Source organism: Mus pahari, chromosome 1 (genome assembly GCF_900095145.1).
Source record: "Mus pahari chromosome 1, PAHARI_EIJ_v1.1, whole genome shotgun sequence".
In the NCBI taxonomy this organism is placed as follows: Eukaryota; Metazoa; Chordata; class Mammalia; order Rodentia; family Muridae; genus Mus; species Mus pahari.
Genome location: NC_034590.1, coordinates 151,906,786 through 151,912,802, shown reverse-complemented (window position 1 = coordinate 151,912,802; position 6,017 = coordinate 151,906,786). Strand labels below are relative to the sequence as shown.

The 6,017-nt window shown below is 49.2% G+C and overlaps 1 protein-coding gene across 39 annotated transcripts in view; it reads left to right on the top strand.

Annotated features, from left to right (window-relative positions):
• The window catches only part of Sorbs1 (sorbin and SH3 domain containing 1), a 223,240-nt gene that overhangs the window by 23,216 nt on the left and 194,007 nt on the right, over window positions 1-6,017 (top strand). Inside the window, exon 1 of one of the 39 annotated variants that reach the window (XM_029532525.1) lies at window positions 4,188-4,230. The exons of the other annotated variants lie outside the window; for them this stretch is intronic. The gene's annotated coding sequence lies outside the window, so the exon portion shown is untranslated. Of the gene's footprint in view, window positions 1-4,187; window positions 4,231-6,017 lie in introns of those variants that run through there. 39 annotated transcript variants of the gene reach the window in all.

The window sequence follows — 6,017 nt, the reverse complement described above, 5'->3', positions numbered from 1 at the left end:
CATTATACCAGTCAGTGTTCAGCGAGCCCTTCCTAGTGTCAAGCTCTTTGTTAGATATATACTTAGGAAGAAGATGATGTGAGCTTTGCTCAGAGTTAGAAGAGAGTTAACCTTAGACCCAGGGTGCAGAGGGTGCCCGGCTTCTATTACGTTTGCCTTATCTGGGTTGTTAGATCTGTGATCTTTATGTCGTCGCCAGCTCTGGCCCCTGTCTTGTCACTACAGTCCCTGGTGTGGTGTTTTGCATTTAGTACCTATTCAGGCATTTCTTGAACAGGGTGAAGAAAAGCCCACATTAGTTAAATGAACCTAAAATCAAATGCATTAACATTGCCAGGCAGAGGTGAGGTGTTCTTCACTGCCCTTAGCCGTCATGACCTGTGTGACCAACTGGTATCCTCTAAGTTACTGGCTTCCCCTCCCTTTAGTCTCTCTCTGTCAACCTAAGGAGTTTCTGTCCTCCTTTCTACATGTTAGCGCTGCCATCCTGAGAAAACAGGCTTTCTGTCAGTGCTGCAGAAAGGGGAGCCACAAGCCCACCCCCAACTCTGGAATGAGGGAGGCGCCATGATCCTTTGGGCTCTTCTGTCTGGTGGCTCAGTGACTCTTCCTTTCATCTAATAACTTCAGCTTCCTTTGTAGCTTCCTGGTGCCACAGGGCTGATCGGTCCAGGATAAGAGATACCAAGTCCCGGAAATTGACCTTTTATTACAGTTAAAAAGGCCGCAGGGAGAATGGGGATGACCAGTCCTGTAGCCTTGAGCCCTTCTGCGCAGTGGACAGAGGTTAGCATGGCAGGGGGGTCTGGGTCCCCAGCTGTGGTAGCAGTGGTGTTGGGTTGTCACGGGAAAGGCTTTTGGCCAGATGTTAGCAGCTGGTTTCCTAAGTGTGTAAAAGCAGCCTGTGGGAGGAAGAGGTGAGATTTGCTTCACAACCCAGATTCCCCTCATCCCTCCTTCCCACAGTAGCTTTTCTCAGGAAGTAGAGAGGCAGGATGGTCTCTCTCGGGGAGAGAGTTGATGTTTTAAATGCAGACTGTGTGCCCGGCAGCGCTCTGGAATCACCATGGCCGGTGAGATCAGTTATCCTTAAACTTTGGCGAGCAGAAAGACCCTTTGTGGTGCTTATGTGCATTCTTCCCTATTAGAATGTAAAAGCCTGCATTTTTAATATGTTCCCTAGGCTGTGCAGTCTGTATCTGGATATTTTCAGCTTGAGGTAACAAAACCTAAGCTAAAATGGCTGGCAACTGGGAAAACTAATTATTTCTTAAACAGGAGGTGTTTTTTTTTTTTTTTTTTTTTTTTTTTTTTTGTGGTCTGTACTATGAATCGTGACATCCTGACTTGAGTCAGGATGCTTTAGAGCTGACCATCGCGATGCCTGAGTGAAGGCAGCAAGTCCTCAGGTCCTGCTTGCCTTGCTATCATTAGCACTGAGGGTTGCAGCATTTCCACACCTGTCAGGCTTGCACTTCAGTGTCAGGCTTGCACTTCAGGCCTGAAGGCTACAGAGAGATGCTGGCAGTCTCTCAGGGCTTGGGAAGCTTCTGGAAGTATACCAGACACTCTTCCTATGTTCCACTATAGGCTGGATTTAAGTCACAGGTCTTTCTAAGTCAGTCATGGAGCAATCATTCCTAGTGGAAAGGGATCACACTTCTTGTTCACGGAGTGGGGAAGTGGGGGGGGGGTTCCAGACCCAGAGGTAGGGTGGGCTTTACTCGGTGGTAAAACAGGAGCAGTACCCAAACAAACAGAGGCTTGGTCCGGAAGGGGGAGGCAGCATCCCAGGCGGGCAAGGCTCCCACCAGGACCCCGCACACAGGTGCCTCGCCACACCCAGGGAATAAATAGGGACAACACTGGCTGTGATGTCCTGTGCCCTCAGGGTTGCTGGGAAGGTTATCTCTCTAGTGCAGTGGAGGAAATGAGCCTCAGAGAGACTTAGTAACTAACTGGTCTCAGAAAAAACACTTAGTTGGGGGGTTGGGAGAGAGACAAGAGGTGTGTGAGACACCGTTAGCTCTGAGACTACAGACACCTTTAGCATCGCTGATGTCCAAGCAGCCCCTAGTTCTTCTCCTCTGTGGTAGTAATTATTCACAGCAGGAGGCCTTCTTCAGGACAAGAGTAAAATCTACAACGCTTTCTCTACCCCCAAGTTGACGATGCATGAAAGATGATAATAGTTGTGTGAGCTCCTGTTTTGTAAGGGAGGTCAACCTGTCATCCCTTGTGCCCCATGTGCCGTGCATATATTGCTTCCAATCTGAGAAGTTAACCGACGAGGCTTGGTGTGTCATCTGTGCTCTATGGATGGAGAAACAGAGGTGAAAGGGTGTGGCCGGAGGGGGGGGTCCTCGCGGCTTAGGAGACAGACTGCCTGCCTCCTGGCCGTGCTGCTTCTCCATGCAGTCAGTCCAAGGCTTATCAGTGGTGGCCAGCCTTGTTATGCCCCTGAAGGAAGGCATTCCGGAAAGGGGGTTTCAGTGTCATGGGTTTCCAAAGGAGCTGAATGTTCCTCAAGGGAATAATTCTCGGGGCAGTAGGAAACATATCCTGAGCACAATAAACACGAGAGAGTCAGGAAATCTTGTTTCAGTATCACAGATAAAATGTGACGAGACGGGGCAAAACCCTCAGAAAGGCTTCAAGGGTTGTTGTCTTCGAAAATGGGAGGTTCTGACTGAGGGTCAGGAGCCAGTGCTGACCGAGTAGACCCGTAATAAATGTGGGCAGCATAGCACCAGTGGGTAGAGCATCTCGCCACGTCTCTGGGAGCCCCCCCCCCCCCCCCTGGGGGCCCCCCCCCCCCCCCCGTTCTGCTGCTCTCCTTTCTGGGCAGGACCCACATTTACAAAGCAGGGTCCAGACATGCTCAGTGGGTAGCAGGATCAGGATCAGAGAGGTGAAGGGGGAGGCAGCCCTACTGTCTGTGCAGAACCGTGAAAATCATGGCACAGGGTTGGGAGTGCCATGTCTTAAGCTTAGTGCAGTCTCCCCGGCTGAGAGCTTTTAGTTGCCCAGAGTATGTGGGCTCACCACATCTGGCTGGAGGGCAACAGTCTAACTTTGGCCTCTCTTTACAGTGGAATCTTCTGTCTGAAAACCTCCTCCCTTTTGAGTTTGGAGTCTCTCTCTTGGCTTGTGCCCCGGGCAGTCTTGGATGGGAGACTGCCACCTTGCCAGAGGCCCATGGGGGAACTAATGAGTGGTGTAATGAGCAGAGAGAAGTGCCTATGCTCAGTGTGGGAGGGAGGGAGGGGGAGATGTGGGGAGAGAGAGAGAGAGAGAGAGAGAGAGAGAGAGAGAGAGAGAGAGAGAGAGAGAGAGAGAGAAGGGGGAGAGGAAGAGAGGGGAAGAGAACAGGTGGTCATGTTCTAGAGAGTCCTCCCAGAGACTCCTGTGCCAGGTATGGAAGTGAGGAGGAGGGGGTTGTGCATGGAGGGTGGACCACAAGTGTGTTCAAGGGGCATCAGTCTGAGGCTCTTTCCAAGTACAGCACACACCAGTCTGATCGTCCTGGCTCTGGAGAGAAAATAACTCCATCTTTCAGATATGAGCAAAAGAAATAACAGGCAGCCCTCCCACCGCCTAGTGAAACCCATCTCCTGCTCCGTGGAGTTCTGAGTCTGTGTGGTAAGGTGCTGGATTAGTCTCTTCCTTCCTCTTTTTCTGCCCAGCTCCCGTTCATTAAGCACCTTCTCAGAATTTGTTTTGCAAGCGTAACATGGCAGACTGAGCTCGGAGCTGAGGTTTCACAGACAAAAGTCCTTGCCTTGGAGGAGCTGTCTCGTAGGTAAACAAGATGATTACAAAGACGTATGAGAAGTGCTAACAGGCATGTGCAGGGTCCTCTGGGAGAAGGAGGAGGAGGTGGCATCAGAGCCGGACTGCGTGGGAAGCGTGCCAGGTGCAGCCGCGTCTTGGAAGGCATCCTAGGCAGAGGGAAGTCACAGCCTTCATTCTTGCAGTGAAAAAGTTCATGAAGACGTGCCCCGTGATAGAGATGGCTGGCATCCAGCCTGTGCCCTGCCGGTGCTCATAGTCGGGTGCATAGGAGACCGCGTGACTGGAGTGTGGACAGAGTTCTCCGGCAACAGAAGAGCTCTGTTTAATTCAGTTAATATTTATTTACCAGTCTTACTCAGAGTGGACCTTGTGTAGTGATCTTTGTGGATCTGACATTAATGGCTTACTTCATCTTCTGTTACTGTGGCAAAGTAGGTAAGTCCCGATGCTTTATGGAGAAAGTTTATTTAGATCATAGTTCTAGAGACTCAAGAGCTGGTCCCCTAGCATCCGCTCTGCTCCGGAGAGGGTTGCCTGGTGGGTGGTATCACAGGGTTGGAACACGTGAGGAAAACATGGTGAGACAGGAAGCAAGGGGCCTGGAAGGAGCCAGAGCCTTTCTAACAGACTATTCTCTTGGGAATTAACCATCTCCAGTGAGACTTGGATTCATCCACTTCTGAGAGTGAAGTCTCCCTGTCTTAATTTCCTTCAGCAGGGTTCCACCCCCTAAAAGTTCCAGTTCCTCAGTACTGCCACACTGGGACCTAAGTTGTCAGTACTTGGACTTTTGGGGGACAAAGTGTACCTAGATTTTAGATATTTTAGGACTCGGGCAAGCCATCTTACCTCTTTTTTTTTTTTCTCATTCATACTGGACCAGTTCAGTCTTTGCTAAAAGGCTCTGCGTGGAACCACATACCTTAGAATAGCAGGGGCTGCTCGTTAACACTCAGACCCCTTCCCAGCGATTCCTTACTAGAAGAAATGGTCTTTAATGCACAAAATAAACAACAGCCTTTCTTAGCTACCCAGGAATTCCCTAGTTTCTTATCCTTTATCCTCAGGTATCTCTTTTTTTTTTTTTTTNATTTTTTTTTTTTTTATTTATTTATTATATGTAAGTACACTGTAGCTGTCTTCAGACACTCCAGAAGAGGGAGTCAGATCTTAAGGATGGTTTGATCCACCATGTGGTTGCTGGGATTTGAACTCTGCACCTTTGGAAGAGCAGTCGGGTGCTCTTACCTGCTGAGCCATCTCACCAGCCCCCTCAGGTATCTCTTAAGCGATTTCTATCCTCGGTCTTAACAGTTAAGAATGTTGTCCTGCGTCTTTGTTCATTCCTGTTTCTGTCGCTTTGTCTTGTGGCTTTCCTTGTTCTGTAAGTGCAGATGTCCAGCTAATAAATTGTGGGGACCCACAGCTGTCTTTAAGCTGTGAAAGGGGTAGAGACCATAGTCACCAGGAAGGTAAAGCCTTTTCTGTTTCCCTCCAGGGTCTTGCGTGGTTCTCCGCTCACAGTAGGTACATGGGAAGTGTTGTTGGCAGAATGGCTTTAACATAAAAAAAATACTTCTGTGGTGTGTGTACACATGTGCTCTAGCATGACGTGGCTAGAGGTCAGCTTCGTAGCCTTGTTCTCTCTTTCCAACTTCGTGTGGGTTCTTGGAATTGAACTCGGGTCCCCAGCTTTTGTGGCAATTGCCTTTACTCACGAGGTCATCCCACTGGCCGAGAGTAGCTTTTTATGATAGGCCAGTTATTTAGCTGGAGTAAAGCATGAAGTTTGAAGGGTGGATCGGTATGCTTTTGAGTTAGCCCTTGGTTCTTTGCATGTTTGACTTTAATGGAAGTTACCCATTAGATGCAGGGTTAGTGGCAGTGTAGAACAGCAGAGGAAGAAAGGCAGATCTTGTGTGCGTTTTCAGTACTTTGGTCATCTGATAGTTGTTCACTGTTAGCCACTTGGTTAGATAATCCCAAGGATTAGTTAGCAACATCTCTCTTTTGTGACTGAGGCACGGAAGTGTAGCAATTGGTATAAGTTTATCCAATGAGCCTGTTGGTAGGCTGTTTCACCAAGAGTCAGTTGTGACTTTGAAAGCATCCCCTCTCTACTGTAGCACATACAAACTCAGTGTGGCTTTGTGGAACTGAGGTGGTGTGGATGGTGGTGTGGATGGTGGTGTGGATGGTGGTGTGGATGGTGGTGTGGATGG